The sequence below is a fragment of the Euprymna scolopes genome, chromosome 14, assembly GCF_053919585.1.
Source record: "Euprymna scolopes isolate OS-2025 chromosome 14, ASM5391958v1, whole genome shotgun sequence".
Classification (NCBI taxonomy): domain Eukaryota; kingdom Metazoa; phylum Mollusca; class Cephalopoda; order Sepiida; family Sepiolidae; genus Euprymna; species Euprymna scolopes.
This window is the reverse complement of record NC_136495.1, coordinates 115568471-115586568: the sequence shown is the minus strand read 5'-3', so window position 1 is coordinate 115586568 and position 18098 is coordinate 115568471. Positions and strand designations below refer to the sequence as shown.

The 18098-nt window shown below is 33.1% G+C and overlaps 1 protein-coding gene across 3 annotated transcripts in view; it reads left to right on the top strand.

Annotated features, from left to right (window-relative positions):
- LOC145293237 (uncharacterized) overlaps positions 1-18098 on the top strand; it is a 284727-nt gene that overhangs the window by 16169 nt on the left and 250460 nt on the right. For all 3 annotated transcript variants that reach the window (XM_080139807.1, XM_080139806.1, XM_080139805.1), the window contains exon 2: positions 5366-5431. The gene's annotated coding sequence lies outside the window, so the exon portion shown is untranslated. The remainder of the gene's footprint in view (positions 1-5365; positions 5432-18098) is intronic.

Genomic DNA, 18098 nt, shown 5'->3' with positions numbered 1-18098 from the left:
GAAACGTTGTAAAAATCACACTCAAGATGAGAACAGTAGTCCGATAAAATTATCCCAATGTGCAATTATCATAATAACTGCAGTTATATAATTATCCAAATGAAGAATTGGTTTTTCGCTTTAGAAGAATAAAAAAACATTCACAATCTAAGGCAACGGAAATATTTTTATGGCCACGTGGTTCAACACCGGAAACTTTATGTACCTACATGTTGCTCAGGAAATAACGTCACACTGTCATGTTCACTGGCCTACAGTCTAAGTAGCCATGGTTTAATCCAGCATCATTGAAGATACTAATTTATTGTTCACAATTAATTCAATTGTTTCGCTATCAAATAATGCAAAGATATTATTAATGCAAAAACGACAAACAACTTAAACAATTTCAATCTCCCATGTTTGCCTCTCGTCCGTTTCCTTTTTATTACAATGGATGAAATGGCTTTTGTTTGAGGAAGAAACGAAACAAACGAGAAAGAAACAGAAAGGGGGAAGAAATGACCAAACTCAGAATGAACGGGAATGACAAAAGGTCAGAAAGAAAATGTTGTAGACCGGTAAGTGTCCGGAAGGAAAACACACCCCGGTATTTCATGAAAACAAAATATATTGAAAAAGAAAAACAAACGCAACAAATAAAGAGAGCAGTTATACGTCAATCCGACTACTAAACGTGAATAACGCTGTTGGGCATATTTATCTGATCTTTATATTAAAGAGAAGAGATTAATTGTTAATCGTAAGGTGGACACAACAAAAGAAACAAACAGAGTAAAATGTGAGAAAAGAAGATATACAAAAAGAAAAAGAAAAACAAATGAGAAAGAAAGGAAAGATAATAAATAAATAAATAAAAAAGAAACAAAGAATTTATTAATAAAATAGAAAAAGAAACTGAAAATAATAAACATAAAAGACAAAATACAGAAAAACGACGAATAAAATAAGAAAGAAAGAAAGAAATGAGAAAATTAGGAAAGAAGATAACAAAAGAAATGTAAGAGATGTGAAAGGAAAAAGAAGAAAGAAACTGGAGATTAAAAAGAAAGTAAAAAAAAAGGATAGAAAGAAAGAAGCAAAAACATAGAAAAATGAAGTTCAAATAAAAAAGAAAATAAATTTTAAAAAAGAAAGAAAGAAAGCACTAAACAAAAAAAAAGCAATACGTAAAACATAAAAAATAGGTAAGATCATTTTTTTACAAAAAAAAAACAAAATCCACATAACTTTATGTAAATGTTATGCTTCCAAATATCTTTACTACGAACAAACAGGTGGAATTCATTCAAGCGTATTTCATTCAATTACTTTGCATGGAAATTTCGAGTGCATCTTTAAAGGGAGAATAAATACCCTGAGAAATATTTGAAAATCTTTTGTATCATCCGATTCAGAGTGAACAATGGATGCACCTTCTTCAACAATTAGGAATGCTGACAGAAAATTGACAACAATTCATTTCGGGTAATTCGCCATTAAAATGTATCGAAATGTTTGAATAAAAATACAAATTTTAATCCGAAAAAAAATTCTTTACAAAATATAGCCTCTTCAAATTTTGAAATAAAGTGCTTTATTTCTCTCTTTCTCTCTCTCTCTCTCTCTCTCTCTCTCTATATATATATATATATATATATATATATATATATATATATATATATATATATATATATATATATATATATATATATATATATATATCAACAATCACCATCAAAGATCATGTACCATCAAAAATCATGTACCATCAAAGATTTCTTATGCAAAATTTTCACCCTCGGATGCCTGAATAATACGTATGGTTCTGCGATTTGCGACCACCTTATAAATAACCATGCGTGTGCCACGAATTTCAGTGCTGACTTGTTTACGATCCTTAGTAAGTCACACTCATTTAAAAATTCTAGAGACTATTTTTATTAAGTCTTTGAGACCTTCTCTTTGCAAGCAAAAAGAAAATCTTATAGGACTTAATTTAGTCTCTATGTAATTTTTCCCCCGTTTATTTTTCGGGTTTTCCCTACTCCTCCTCCCCCCGTACTTTTCCTCGATTTAGCTCTGTTGAGCGAGGAACGAAACCTAGTTAGCTATTCTTTATTTTCATTTTTTACTTTTTAAAATCATTATGTTGATTGGTCTGTATTTAGCCATTATTAAATTCTGTAGCCCCGAAAAATTTTCATATATATATATATATATATATATATATATATATATATATATATATATATATAAGCCTGACGAATTCTCACGAAATATTCTGTGTAGCTTAATTGCCATATATATTTTCATAACTTACTACCTAGCTCTACCTATTATTGAGTACTGTTGAAAGAAATACTGAAAATTTACGCATAAAATTATATCTTCGTGTATTAATTTGTTATTTAATGAAGTAGTCATATATATACATATATATATATATATATATATATATATATATATATATATATATATATATATGATAGTTCGCTTGCAGCATTGTGTAGGATAGGTACGTAGAAGATATTTAGAAGGCTATCACAATGCAAGTAATCGAATGTAATTGGTTTTGAGGACGAAAACAAATGACAATTAGCAAATCAATAAGAATATACATATATATATATCTATATATACATATATTTATTCAATTGTGTTACGTATAAATGTCTTACTAATAAAGTCTATTGTATATGACATTTCCATGATATATTTCGGGATAATCCTTTTTTCAAATGGTGGGTGTAACGGATCTATTCAAAGAATACTGAATGGAAGAGTGCCAACATTCAGATCGAAGTATTTGTACGCAAGTTGTTACCAATATATGACCAACATTTTTAAAATGGATATCTACATGAGTGTCTATTCCTTCAGACGGGGTATCTTTCAGAAATAGTCTTCCACTATTGAGTAATTTTAATTAGAATGTTGTGTTATCTATTTATACGTTATTACTATCCCAAGGAGTCAAATATGTAAATATACATAGACATCCGCAGTCAAAAGTATTTAGTTACCTTCAAAGAGATTTCTTATCCCAAAAGTGTCATTTCAAATTAAACAAGACTTGGACACAAATTCTTTTATTTATTATTATTATAATAACGTTCACGACCCGGCGTTACATGTGACTATTAAACCTAACATTTTATAAATGGATAATAACCGGGGTAGTATTTTTGAGAATGATCATGTGAAGTCAGACTTCAAAATAACAAACCGGTGCAATTCCAGGAGAAACGTTAACAATTTAAATTCCGGGCTATATATTTAGTTTCACGAAATTAATTGTATAAAATTAAGCATTTTAAAATGCCATTGGTTTCATACGTGATGTTATGCATTGCACGGTTGCTGGATTCTGTATAAACACACTCTCTCTCTCTCTCTCTCTCTCTCTCTCTCTATATATATATATATATATATATATATATATATATATATATATATAATGCGTGTATGTGTGTGTGTGTGTGTGGAGAGAGAGAGAGAGAGAGAGAGAGAGAGAAGAGAAATAAAAAGGAACAAACCGTGTTATATGTTCATGAACGTTTCGTCTTTATTTCGAGACTTCCTCTGGATGAATGAGATTAAGAAACAAAAACATCAGTACAAAATATTTGAAAATGTTTCATGTGCAAAGTGTGACGCTGTTCTATTTCAGAAAACAGAAAAAGACGTTGGAAATTCAAAAAAGGGGGGAGGCTTGCGCTGTTAAAGAGAGGGAAATTTTAATAACTGCATTCGTGCCTGGTTCACAAAGTATGGAAATAAAACATTTAAAAATTTAAATAAAAGAAAACGTTTACAAGTGTTTTTGATATAGATGTACATAATAATACTTTGATAAGCATGTTTTAACTTAAATAGGGATGGTATAATATAATTGTGGGGTCTGCGTTCGCGCTTGGCCTCCATAGAATGGAAATAGGCACAAACTTTAATAAAGACTTTTCATATCTATCTGCGTAAGTATACTTTGATAATTATGTTTCAGTTTGAAGAAATATGGTATAATAAAATTATTGGGTGTTCGTTCGCTCTTGACCTCAATAGAATGGAAATATGTCACAAAGTTTAACATGGTTTTTTAATATAGATGCACAGAATATTGTGATAAGTGTTTCAGTGTGAACAGGTATGGTATAATAAATTATGGGGTTTATCTATTTTATTTTTACTTTCATCATATTTTGTTTTGGTTTTGATACCCCCAAATTCGAAGCTATCTCTTTACAACCCTTCCTTTTCATAACCTATTATTCTTTCATAATTGAGAGTTCATTTTCTGTATGCTGTTTTTTGAACCCAGTCAACGACTGGTACTTTTGCTAGTATATATATATATATATATATATATATATATATATATATATATATATATATATATATATATATATATATATATATATATATATATATATAACTCAGTCAACGACGGGTACTTTTGCTAGTATATATATTTATAACTCAGTCAACGACGGGTACTTTTGCTAGTATATATATATATAACTCAGTCAACGACGGGTACTTTTGCTAGTATATATATATATATAACTCAGTCAACGACGGGTACTTTTGCTAGTATGTATATATATATAACTCAGTCAACGACGGGTACTTTTGCTAGTATATATATATATAACTCAGTCAACGACGGGTACTTTTGCCAGTATGTATATATATAACTCAGTCAACGACGGGTACTTTTGCTAGTATATATATATATATATATATATATATATATATATATATATATAACTCAGTCAACGACGGGTACTTTTGCTAGTATATATATATATAACTCAGTCAACGACGGGTACTTTTGCTAGTATATATATATATATATATATATATATATAACTCAGTCAACGACGGGTACTTTTGCTAGTATATATATATAACTCAGTCAACGGCGGGTACTTTTGCTAGTGTATATATATATATATATATATATATATATATATATATATATATATATATATATATCATTTAAGTAAACAGAAACGAATAAGTTGTTTCTTTATTTATTTCATCACATCCTATCAATAAGATTCTTTTGTAAAAAAATACACATTATGTCTTCTTGCTGTAAAAAGATAATTTACAGTTAAATTTTCGAAAACCAATTGAAAAAAAAGAAGAAGAATGTCACTTGTTTTAATTTATTATTTCAAATTCTAATGGACTCTTTCTTAATTTAAAAAAAAAACGGTAAAGTCAGAATTTTATACCTTAGCGACATCACCAATCATCATTGAAAGATTTTTTTTTTTTTATGTGCGTATGGATATGAATTACGGAGAAAGATAAAACCATAAATCTCAAAACCCTTTAATAACACGATTATTTCATATTTTTCTGTTTTGTACCTCAGATAAAACCCAGCAACGACCTTAATAATTCGCAGGCCGATGACGTCACTGATTCGAGAGAAAAATTAGTGAGTATATCAAGCTTGTTTTTTTAATGATGATGATGATGATGATGATGATGATGATGATGATGATGATGATGATGATGATGATGATGATGATGATCGTTGTTGTTGTAAATATTATTAATAAAAATTATTACTATTAATAATAATAATAATAATAATAATAATAATAACAACAACAACAACATTCGTTATCAGATTAGAACATTTTTAAGTAAACGATATATTTTTGTGGTGATTGCAGATATCGAGCAATATACATTCCCTTGTGTTCCACTCTATAGGGTGGCTATGTCATACCAAAATCGAACCCTCTTAGGTACGCTTGACTGATGTGGCCTTGTTGTCTGTCGGTCTGAAGTATGGGTCTATGCATTTGTATTAGGTCCACCTTCCCTTCGTTCACACCTGACCTCCATAGAATGAAAATATGTCACAAAGTTTAACAAGGTTTTTTAATATAGATCCACAAAATATTGTGATAAGTGTTTCAGTGTGAACAGTTATGGTATAATAAATTATGGGGTTTATCCATTTTATTTTTACTTTCATCATATTTTGCTTTGGTTTTGATACCCCCAAATTCGAAGCTATCTCTTTACAACCCTTCCTTTTCATAAACTATCATACATTCATAAATCAGAGTCCATTTTCTGTAGGCTGTTTTTGAACCCAGTCAACGACGGGTACTTTTGCTAGTATATATATATATATATATATATATATATATATATATATATATATATATATATATATATAGGAGGATAGTATTTAAGCTGACAATAGAACATACAAGAATAAATAGAAGCGAAATTTAGATTTTGTATTTTTTCTAGAGGATAACTTATAACAACTTATTGTTAAAAACTATTTTTATGCAATAAATCTAAAGCAGTGCTACATTCCCGTTGAACATTTTCGTCTTTTTCGGGCCATTACAAATGTGGTCGCCTTGCTAAGCAAACGTATTGGCAACGGTGTGTACGGATTGTCTGTCTTTCTTTCCTCCCTTTTCGTGTGTTTCTTCTTCATAGGAACTATTCTTGTAGTTGACGGAGTAAGTTTTTTTTCTCTTTTTTCTTTCTTTCTTTTCCGTAACAGTCTTTTTTTTTTCTTTTTCTTTTTTTTTTTACACAGTGATCACCACTTATCAAGGCCCGGAAGCCACTCAGGGATAAGAGTTATTGCAAGTACATCACGTTAGTGAGGAGATTTTATGAAGTGTTTAATTAGGGGGGCGGTTCATTAGGAATTTGTTAACATTAGACTTGAAGACATCCAAGTTGTAGTCCGGAGGGAAGCAGGCAGACGGAACAGAGTTCCACAGGCGTGCAGTTCTAAGAAAGAAGCTTTGCTCATGAAATCCGCGTTTTGATTTAGGCACAGATATAGAGTGGGGGAAATTTTTCACAGTGGATTCAGCTAGACGGGTGTTTTTCGTGAAAGTTTGGCGAGGGGGGACCAGGGATTGGAGTTCAGACGAGCACCTGCCATGAAAATAACGATAAAACAAGGATAGGCTCGCAACGTCTCTTCTGTGGGAGAGGGGTTGCAGGGTAGAGAAAAGGGCATCCCCCACTAAACCACGAAGTCTATTTTGTACTCTGTCAAGGCAGGATAGGCTGTTTTTGGCAGCTCCTGCCCAGATATGGCAACAGTATTCCATCCTTGGCCGTACTTGGCTTTTATATAGATAGAGAATTGCATCAGTAGTGAGATATCTTCTGGAGCGGTAGAAGGATCCCACCATCTTTCCTGCGACCTTGGCCACAGACTTGATGTACGTGTTCCATTTCATTTAATAGTTTTATTTCTTGTATTAATAACAATAGAACATATTCCTTTTGAGGTTTACTATTTTGTTGCCTTTAAATTGCCTTTATCATAAAACATAGTATCCCATTCTTTACAGTTATGCAGTAAGATTGCATTCTTCATGTGCAGCAGGTCATCGTAGAGAAAGTGTCTTCAAAAAAACACGTCTGCCAAGAGGACGTGCTTTTTGGCACTCTCCACTTTCTGTTTTGTTCCTATTTACTTGCTTCTCCACGAAGGCAGAGTTAGACACAAAATCGTTTTTTTTTTTTTAATGAGGAGAAAACCCAGCTCCCCAAAATGGGGCACTCTTGATGGGAACAAAAATTAAGATGGTCTCAGTCATGTGGGATTTCTCCTCCGCTGATCACGGACAGAAAAAGTGAGGTGTAGCATAAGAACAGATACTACAATGTGATCTTGGCCCGAAGGCTAAGTGTTTTGTTATATCATTTCCTTAAACGCGTCAACTTACTTTCTAACCCCCCAATCACCTAAGCAAAAATTTCCTTTGTGCAATTCTAATTTCTAAATTGATATTACCTTTCTATACAAACAACACATCCCACCAATCATCTTACTGCATTATATTTTTATATATAAAGTAGTTTCGTTTAATACGTGTGTATGTTTGTGTGCGTGTGTATGTATATGTTTGAGGTTTTTATTTTATGCCCATCAATATCGAATTATGTAACCGTATCGCGGGTCGAAAACATTCGAACCTCTGTTCCAAATATTATGAACTCTGGTCTCGTAAACCTTCGGCTCACGCTACGATCAGACTTAAATGCGAGAGCAATATACCTTCTATTCTTTCAATGTAGATGCAAGTACTGTTATTTCTAAAGTGAGCGTACAAAACGTGATCTGCCAACTCACGTAAAAATAAACACATATTTCTTTTCTTAAAAATAATATACTACATATATTCGAATTCCGTATTCCATAATAAGGGATGATATAAGCTTTGCAGGTGAAATGAATTGTTGGAGTATAAGTTTATACGCTCCCACTATAAAAAAAAAATTGATTGAGGGTAATAGTTTTGCTTGTCCATGTCGTGTATAAATAATCATATACTCGTTGCGGTATTTGTCGTCTCTTGATACAATCACTCGGACGCCGACGTTTTCTTCGTACAAGCGGTTTATTAATGCAGATAACTTGTAATATTCACAAACAGGGTTAGGGGCCCCTGGACTTTAACAATGTGTTCTGCACCTTAGAGAAACAGAAAGAGATAGATAGATAGATAGATAGATAGATAGATAGATAGATAGATAGATAGATAGATTGTTTCGTTACATCTAGTTGCATTTTTCCATCCATTCTACTCTGACTTCGGCTCTCCAAGGAAGAGGACACGTTTCGCATTCGCTTGTTCGAGTTTTCAACTGAAAACAGAAAAATCTCCCTTCTTCCGGAAGTCACATGGTTTAACCAACTTCTGTAAACTAAAGGTTATAAATTAACCTCCTTTATGTCAATTACTCCTTCTGTTAAGTTTACGGCTTTTGTTATGTAATATGAGTACAGTATTGCTTGAAGAGAGATGGTTCCAAACCTTCAGTTGTGAAAAGAGCACCAAAAATAAGGAACAATAATCTATATCTGACTAAGGTTGGACGTGCATTTTAACGTATGTATTTGTCTGACTGCGAATGAAAACGAGACTGATTCTGATATAGCCGGTTTTTGTTCCCGTGTGCATGCCACCATTGGACATTTGATCTTAATCTGTTCGTTACTTCGCTCGTGCACCCTGTATCCTTTATGTTTGTATCTCGTTTTAAGGAAAATTCTCATAGTGCTTATTTTTTCATTCACTTTTTACTGCGTGCATGTATTTTATAACACTTTGTTTTAGATTGTAAAGATTTAATTTCTTTTAGTGCTTAACCTCATATCCTAAATGAATCCCGCTAACGTGAACACGCATGCGCAATAATAATTAGTTAATGAGCTACATTGTTTGGCGGAAGCACATCTCACAAATATCGGTTCAGTTGTCAGTTAAAAGTTCTTGGGTGCAAATATAATGGATGAATATATTTTGATTTTAACCCCCACCTTCTCTCACGCTCTCTATCTTTCTCTCTCTCTCTCTCTCTCTCTCTCTCTCTCCCACACACACACACACACACACACTTTATTTCTTACTTTCAGAGAGTGCATTTATGTATATATGCACGCTTCTTTTTCTTTTCGTATCGTTAGGTTATGTACTATTAGGTTGGTGCAAAAACTAATGTCGTTTTTTTGACGTTCAACTATATATATATATATATATATATATATATATATATATATTATATATATATATATAAAGCTGAATGTGTGTGTATGTGTGTGTGTGTGTGTGTGTGTGTGTGTGTGTGTGTGTGTGTGTGTGTGTGTGTGTGTGTGTGTGTGATCACGAATAGGCTCCTATATGGTTGACTATTTTAAAAAACTGATTACATATAATGATAGAAGATGTATCGAGACATAGGAATGGGTATGCTTGATCTGGCAGGACGGAAGTTCGTTTAAATTGTGGGGTCTACGTTCGCGCCTGGTCAACAAAGTATGGAAATAAAACATTTAAAATTAAAAAAAAAAACGTTTACAAGTGTTTTTGATATAGATGTACATAATAATACTTTGATCAGTATGTTCTAACTTAAATAGGGATGGTATAATAAAATTGTGGGGTCTGCGTTCGCGCATGGCCTCCATAGAATGGAAATAGGCACAAATTTTAATAAAGACTTTTCATATCTATCTGCGTAAGTATACTTTGATAATTATGTTTCAGTTTGAAGAAATATGGTATAATAAAATTATAGGGTGTTCGTTCGCGCCTGACCTCCATAGAATGGAAATATGTCACAAAGTTTAACAAGGTTTTTTTAATATAGATCCACAGAATATTGTGATAAGTGTGTTTCAGTGTGAACAGGTATGGTATAATAAATTATGGGGTTTATCTATTTTATTTTTACTTTCATCATATTTTGCTTTGGTTTTGATACCCCCAAATTCGAAACCTATCTCTTTACAACCCTTCCTTTTCATAACCTATCATACTTTCATAAATCAGAGTCCATTTTCTATAGGCTGTTTTTGAACCCAGTCAACGACTGGTACTTTTGCTAGTATATATATATATATATATATAAGCGACATTATTTTTGCACCAACTGAATAGTTTTCGATATACAGGTTAAGGCAAAGCAAGTTGCTTATTTAGAATAGCAATTAAAACACAAGTAATGCAGGTATACATGTAATTCTTTGAATTGCAACTAGTGCAACACTTACATTTTATTTTTTTACTAGTTTTAAAGATGATATCAGTAAGATGGCGTCCATTTTTCTCTATACACTGAGTTAATTAAACTCTGAAGTTTCGGCCAGCTCTTTCCAGCATATCAACGGGTATATTGGCGACAGCTCGACGAATGTTGTTTTTCAGGTGAGTCAAGGTGCTAGGACGATTGTTTTAAAAATAGCCATATGGTGATAAATTAGAGGACCGTGCTGGCCAATGCAGATTGTCCTTCAAGGATATGAGGTGTCCTGGGAGGTTCTGCCGAAAAAAGTTATTGATGCGCGTGCTGTGTGAGCCGTGGCACGTTAAGAACGAAAATGTAAGCCTTACCCTCTCAAATATGTCCTTCCTTACCATCCTTGGAGAACTATCGCTTTAGGGCGCCAAATTTAAATAAGCGAGTTGCTCTTCCCCACTCTATATAAGTTTTTACATGTATATTTCTCTTTCTTGATTGGATAATTGTACATTGGCTTACATTTTTGGTTTTCTTTTAAGTTATTTCGAAATATGTACAAAATTAGACAAAATGGTGGAAAATAACCGAAAACAATGTTTTTTTTTGGGGGGGGGGTTCTGATGGCATCCTTCCATGAAATACAATCTTATGAAGCTCACGACTGATTTGATTAAAAAAGGGGCAATTTCACCGATTCTGATGATCATAAATATATTGGAAGTGTGGAGCATTCGTTGATCCTAATTCAATCCTGAACAACGTCGGGTCGCCCTGCTAGTTTTAAATAAATTTATTTTAACATAGCATAGGGCCCACTTTTGCATCAATAACTGATTGAAAACGACATGAAATGGATTCATACAATGCTTGAATAGTTTCTAGATGAATTTTGTACAATTATTCGGTTAAAACAATATTTAGTTCTTTCAATGATGATAAAGATATCGGCTTTTCACTCGTTTTTTTCTAAAAAATACACCACAAATGTTCGATAATATTTAACTCTCAAGATCGTGGTGGCCACATTAGACGCTCTGTTTCACTTGAATGTTCTTCGTGTCATTTACTTACGTCTTTTGTCGTGTGAATGGGGGCATTATCACCCTGAAAAATGGCATTTCTGTCTGGAAATATTTCCATGACCATAAGACGGAATTGGTCACCGAAAGCTTACAAATAATCTTGGCTATTGAATCTTTCATGCAGGGAAAATATATGACAAATGGATTCCCAAGTTATAGTTACCTGCAAATCGTTACTGAGCCACCTCCATGTTCAACAGTTGTAAGAAGTAAGTCAGAATTGAACGCCTCTTTCGGCTGTCTCCAAATATACGCACGGCCAGGAGTCGGGAAAGAGTAAAAGATTCACAAAATGATATTCTTTCACTGTTCTGGAGACTGATTTTTGACCTTTCTACACCGCTGAAAACATTCTTCAATATTTATGTTCAAAAGCAATAGTTTTCTGACGGCAGCCATGAAATACAACCGGCATGCATTCATGTCCGAATATCATAGTTCCCAAGCCCAATACAGAAAAGAAGCAGACGAGAAAGTTTTGAGTTTTGTAAGAATTTTAGTTATTGTCAGATTCCTTAATGATTACATTCGCGGGGGCTCCACAATATACAATAAAGGTGTTACCGTTTGTCGAAGCGTCAAACATACATGAAAATAAAAACGTATGTTCACTAGTGGAGTTCTTCACATTTTTTACGGACTCCCCTATAAAATGTTTGTATCTACATAAAATAAGCATTTGTCGTTCTTAGGATAAAAATTCTTATTTGAAAAGTTGCGGTTTTTTGTTACGGGTGATAGAACAGGGTGACCCAAAAAACGGTCCCCAACTCTAATTAATAAAGTGTACACGGGGCCTGTTTTTTTTGGGGGGGGGTCACCCTGTATAATTTGATTTTGTTGGTGTTAGATATAAGTAGGGCAATTCCAAAAGATGTGCTGGTCGACGATCATTATGATTGTTATAATATTTGTAAAAACAGATGTTATCATAGCGAAATAAATATTTGCAGATGAAATTATTTATGTTAAGATGTTTTAATAGTAAGGAACGTTTGAACACACACAATAATTTTAAAATAGGTTGCAAATGAAATTATTTATGTTAAACTTTTTTCATTTGTTTCACTCTTCCACCCAGCTTGCTTTAAAAAGATATGTTACATCCACCATTTGAAAAGGGGGTTCCCCCGAAATATATTACGGATAATTGTTAAACACAGTAGACCTCTTCAAGTAAGAATATATATATAATTCTCCTTATCTTGAGTTAAACATATTGGAAAATGATACATGAATTACCATTAGCGTATTAAGCGATGCTCTTTGTGTAAACAAATAGAGTTTAGGTATTTAGGACGATGTGAAAACATCGTCAATTCACAGCCCGCACAGCAGTAGCCAATAAGCGTAATGGTTAGAAGCCTCGACTGTCGTACGGGCGGTCGGGTTTCGATCCTGGCTTCAGGTAGTTGTCTGTCTAGCCGCACTGATGAGCTATGATACAGCGTAACAGTACTGTATGTGGATGACTATAACTTTAACTGTATGTGAATGACTATAACTTAGTATATATATATATATATATATATATATATATATATATATATATATATATATATATATATATATACCAAGTTAAAGGTATTCAGGAGATAAATTTCATGAATTAGAACGAGGTTATTAAGAGTGCTCAATAAAAAAGAGCAAAACATATTTTTATTTACATAAATTTGAGAACCAGATGCCTTCGGTGGCAAATAAGCTTCATTACGTCGCCTGACGAGTGACTTTTGGTTTCTTCCCAACCAGTAATCCGAAACATTAGCATGTTCAGTGTAACGACTATGTAATATTTGTCTATATAAATAAAAAATATTATATATATATATATATATATATATACATATATATATATATATATATATGTATATACTTATTGATATACAAATTGTCACTTGCTTTCGTCTTTCTTCCTCAACGCCGATTACATTACATTCCTCGCATTGTGATAGCCTTTTAAATCACTTCTGGAAACATATCTCACACAATGCTCCAAGCAAACTATATGTCATTTTTATTTATGTTAAGATGTCTTAATAGTAAAGAATGTTAGAACACAAACAATAATTTAAAAATATGTTTACCTCTAGAGTCTGACGTTATCTTACGTAGAGGTCATTTAAAGTGATGTGGAATTAGGGTAGAGATTGAAAACGACGCGTATGGTTTAATCAATCAAGAATCGGGAGTGAAAGTGAGATGCAGTCGAGGTCGAAAGAAGGAGAAGAGGATTCACAGACAATAATAGCTCCCACTAGAGGGAATCAGAATGTGCTAATCTAGGATCAGCGTTGCAACTTTCAATGAGGAAACATCGGTAAATAAAGTTGCTGAAAAGACAACCCGAGATTTGTTGATTCATTGTGATGAATCTTTTTTGCAGCTTTTCAGAGAATCTGTCAAAAATATAGAAGACGGACCAGACATGTTTCTCTGATTGGCCCGATGTTACAACAGAGAACTTTTATTTGCCCCTTTTTGTTGTAAATACTACATGTCCGTTGTTGAACTGTATCTGTTAATATATCAACACTGGCGTAAGTGTTATACACGCATTAATTCAACGAACGATAGAAAAACTAGATTAGATGAACAACGCGTATATACACATGTCGTATAGATGATGGTGGCACATATATACAAACGTATATACACACTGCATACACACATTCATTATACAGCATAATCACGTTGACACACTGGTTCTCGTCAGATCACCGAAGTAAAGCAACGTTGAGCCTGGTTAGTAGCAGATGGGTGACCATTTGGGAATTCTAGGCGCTATATGTGCTCTCCGCTTATCTCGGCATTTGTTTCCAGTCGTCCTGTACAGACACTTCACTTGCCAATGTCGACTCAGGATATGTGTGGTTGGAGATTGTGCAACTCCTACCACAAAGATTTCACGCGCAGGCACCCCTTCGTGGGAATCCAGTGTCCGTCAAAGACTGAAGGAGCCTAAAAAGACACACATTCATTAGAAGAACATTTTATACACTAGACGATGCACGAGTTTGGACATACGTACATAATATATACTCCCCCCCCCCGTTTTTGGATGGGTATGTTCGAATTTCAAGATACTTGTTGATTCCTTATTTTACAGTGTTTCAGTTATTTTTCAGTTTCTTCATAACTTCTTAGTGCTACTTTGAATTGACTAAAAATCATGATTTTTTTTCTGGTTTATCACGGTTGTAAACGGCTTTAAGTCTGGCAATCTTTTCAAAACTATAGAAATCAGTAGGACATCAGTTATCATTACTCTACCAGATATTTTTAATGGATTTGCCGTTGTTTCAGCCCTTATAACATAGTCTGTAATCGTCTCAGCTTCCATGCGTTTTAGAGATGTCATTTCTGTATGTAAAGACATAATTTGGGGGTTTCTCTTCGATAAATAATGCTTTCTCGCATTATCAGATTGACTTCTGTTATTTAAGCACTGTATCAATTTCGCAAAGACTTTTGCGTTCTTTTCAAAACAATTCATGTTGCAACTAAATGACTTTGTTAACCCAACTATTTCATATTTCAATTTGAATTTCGATATCAATCAATCAAATTAAAGCCATCCATTGGGCCCATGACCTTCTGACTTGTAAGCCATGTTAGTTTTAGAAGCGAAGAGAAGATAAGAGAAATGTTGTTCCAAATAAAATGGCTGCATCAATTCAGAGAAGCTTTAAATTGTAAGCTCCTTACATCAAGTGGCTTCATGCGTTGTCTGGAGCGATTTTCATTTTTTTTTTTTTTTAAATATCACAAAATAAACGGTTAATTTATTTCACGGAGCTTACACTGAACAACGAATATTACAAAATAAAATATAAGATTCGTAGAACGTTTGAACGATCTGGTTTATTGAATTTGTTAAATATTCCAAGTGTGTGTCTCCTTTTCTGAAACGTGTATCTCAGCTAGTAATATGTATGTTCTTATGTAACCAGTTTCGTTATTTTGTATACCAGCAAGCAATGCGAGTTGAGGTAGATGAAAAAATAACTTAAAAAGAAAAAGCTCGCTTTTCTGGAAAAAAAGAATATGTGCCGGTTCTATTTTAGGGGAAATTTAGAATTACTTCTAAAATAAATCTACAGAGAAAGGTTCGAAGATCACCTGCTGTTAGTGCCATTGTTAAATATTACGATGTTTCAAAAGTTAAGTGTGCATGCGACTTGCCAGATGCATCGAGTTATTAGATATGACTCACAGCTGATCATTTTTGGGTTCAGTTATGTCTTGAAAACAATTTAAATCAATTATTTGTTTAATAAAACGATATTTGTTGCATATACGTATGCGGGTATTTATGTAGGCTGATGGCAATACAGAAAAACCGGAATGGCGAAATAAATTATGAACAAAAGCAATGAAAAAACACCAGAGGCAGTATTTGGATCTTCAGAAGATTTTTATTTTGCACAAGATTTTTTACATATCTATATTTTAAAAAAAGTATCCGAGATGGTGTAATATCTTTGAAAATTTCGAGAGTGAACCTCCCTTTCTCAAATTAAATGCAAAGGTGAAGCCGTCAAAAAAAATCGTATATAGTTTAAAAAATACAATTACCTGCCTTACCCGTGTTTAGTTCCAAATTCAAGATTCCGTGTTTAGATTTAAAATCAACCAATGCGCAAAGCACGTTAGTCTTAATATGTTTTCCTTGTTATTATAAATATTAGCATTGTTTCTTGCGATGGTTTTTGTCTCAATCGTAATAATAAAAAATACGTAAATATTGAATATCGAGTTTGGTATACCGTACATCCCAGCCGGCAAGAATAACTAGAGGCTAGACGAACACGCACCTGGCCGGAAGAAGCAAAACTTAGTTGATTAACACGAATATATAACTGGTTGTAAAATAAATATCTATTAACTTGATGCAATGACATATGCGAAAATCATCTGCAAAGGTTATCTGCAGACGGGAATACACTTGTTATTAAATGAACAATCAAATGGGTGTGAGCTATGTCTTGTATAGGAATTTGTGAGTACATTGACGGCGGAAACGAAATTCCACAATGGTCTTTTACAGGTGGATGAATGAAGTGTCCAAGAATGATATCTAAACTAGCCGAAAATGAGATCGAATAGATTTTGCTGCTTAGTGAGTTGGAGAAATCAACCTCCACCAATTCCTCTGCTTCCTCTATCCGTCTATCAACCCACTCGTTTGCCGCAACTGAACTATAAAATATACAATTATATTTTTATACATGAGTGGGTTGTCGTCGCAGCAGTAAATAAACAAAATATTAGAGCAATCTGCATAGGTAGAGCATTCCAAGCAACTTTCACCTTCATATGTCTAATAGCTTAAAGAGTAAAGAGTATGCACATAGACAATCGCGCAACCGCAGATACGCGCCTCTCGTGTTAGTATTGCTATTTATTTCGACATTAAATAATATGAAAAATTGATGTGCCGTAAAACAAAGCAAACTAATCGTTATTTATTTAAGTACTTGTGCAGAATTTGAACCAGACGTAACTAACTGAGCGATCGGCTTTGCTCGGAATATAACGTCAACCACCGACTTTCGCCGAGCGTCGCCGATTATCAAAGGGTAACAACACTACTTGAGAAAAAATTTAAAAATAATAAAATCACTAGAAAAAAATATATGACGAAAAATAAAGAATAAACAACTATCTACCGTAACAATTACTGTTTTATTCTTGTGACAAATTTTAAGTAAAAAAAAAATAAACAAGTTGCATTTTTTATTATTTAATTGGAATTCATTATTGAGATGAGTATTATTTATTAATTTATTCATTGAGGACTATTATCCTGATCATTTTTAGTCGTTTCACGACGTTTTGGGCCAACTATTCCTCTCCTTTGTCAGTTCCTATCCCATCGCGGTTACCACCTGACGAAGGCCAGACGAATAGTTGACCGAAACGTCATGAAACAACTAAAAAAGATGAGGATAATAGTCCGCAATAAATAAATTAATAAGTTGTATTTTTTAAAACTTTTTTTTTATCAAACAAAATTGAACAAAACTAATAAGAAAACCAATTTTTGTTTTTTTTTTCATATTTTTAACAATATTTTAAGTACTTTTATGTGTCATATATATATATATAGAGAGATAGATAGATAGATAGATAGATAGATAGATAGATAGATAGATAGATAGATAGATAGATATCCAGGCTAAGTAGAATACACGCAAATAATCAGGTCAAATAGAGGTCAAATGGGCCTTTGTCCTATAAGTGCATTCCATTGGCTGATAGGAAGGGCGCGGTGGATATTAGAAAGCTGATTGGCTATCTAAAATCTCAAAAGAAGGTACGTATATAAAAACGACAGACAACCACAAAATTCGCGCATAAGCCTGAAGAATCCTAGAGTGGATGAAACGCAGAATATTCAGTGTCGCTTAATCGCCATATATATTTTATAAATTACTAACTAGCTCTACCTACGTATTGAGCGCTTTGGAAGTAAATATTCAAAGTTTACGCATA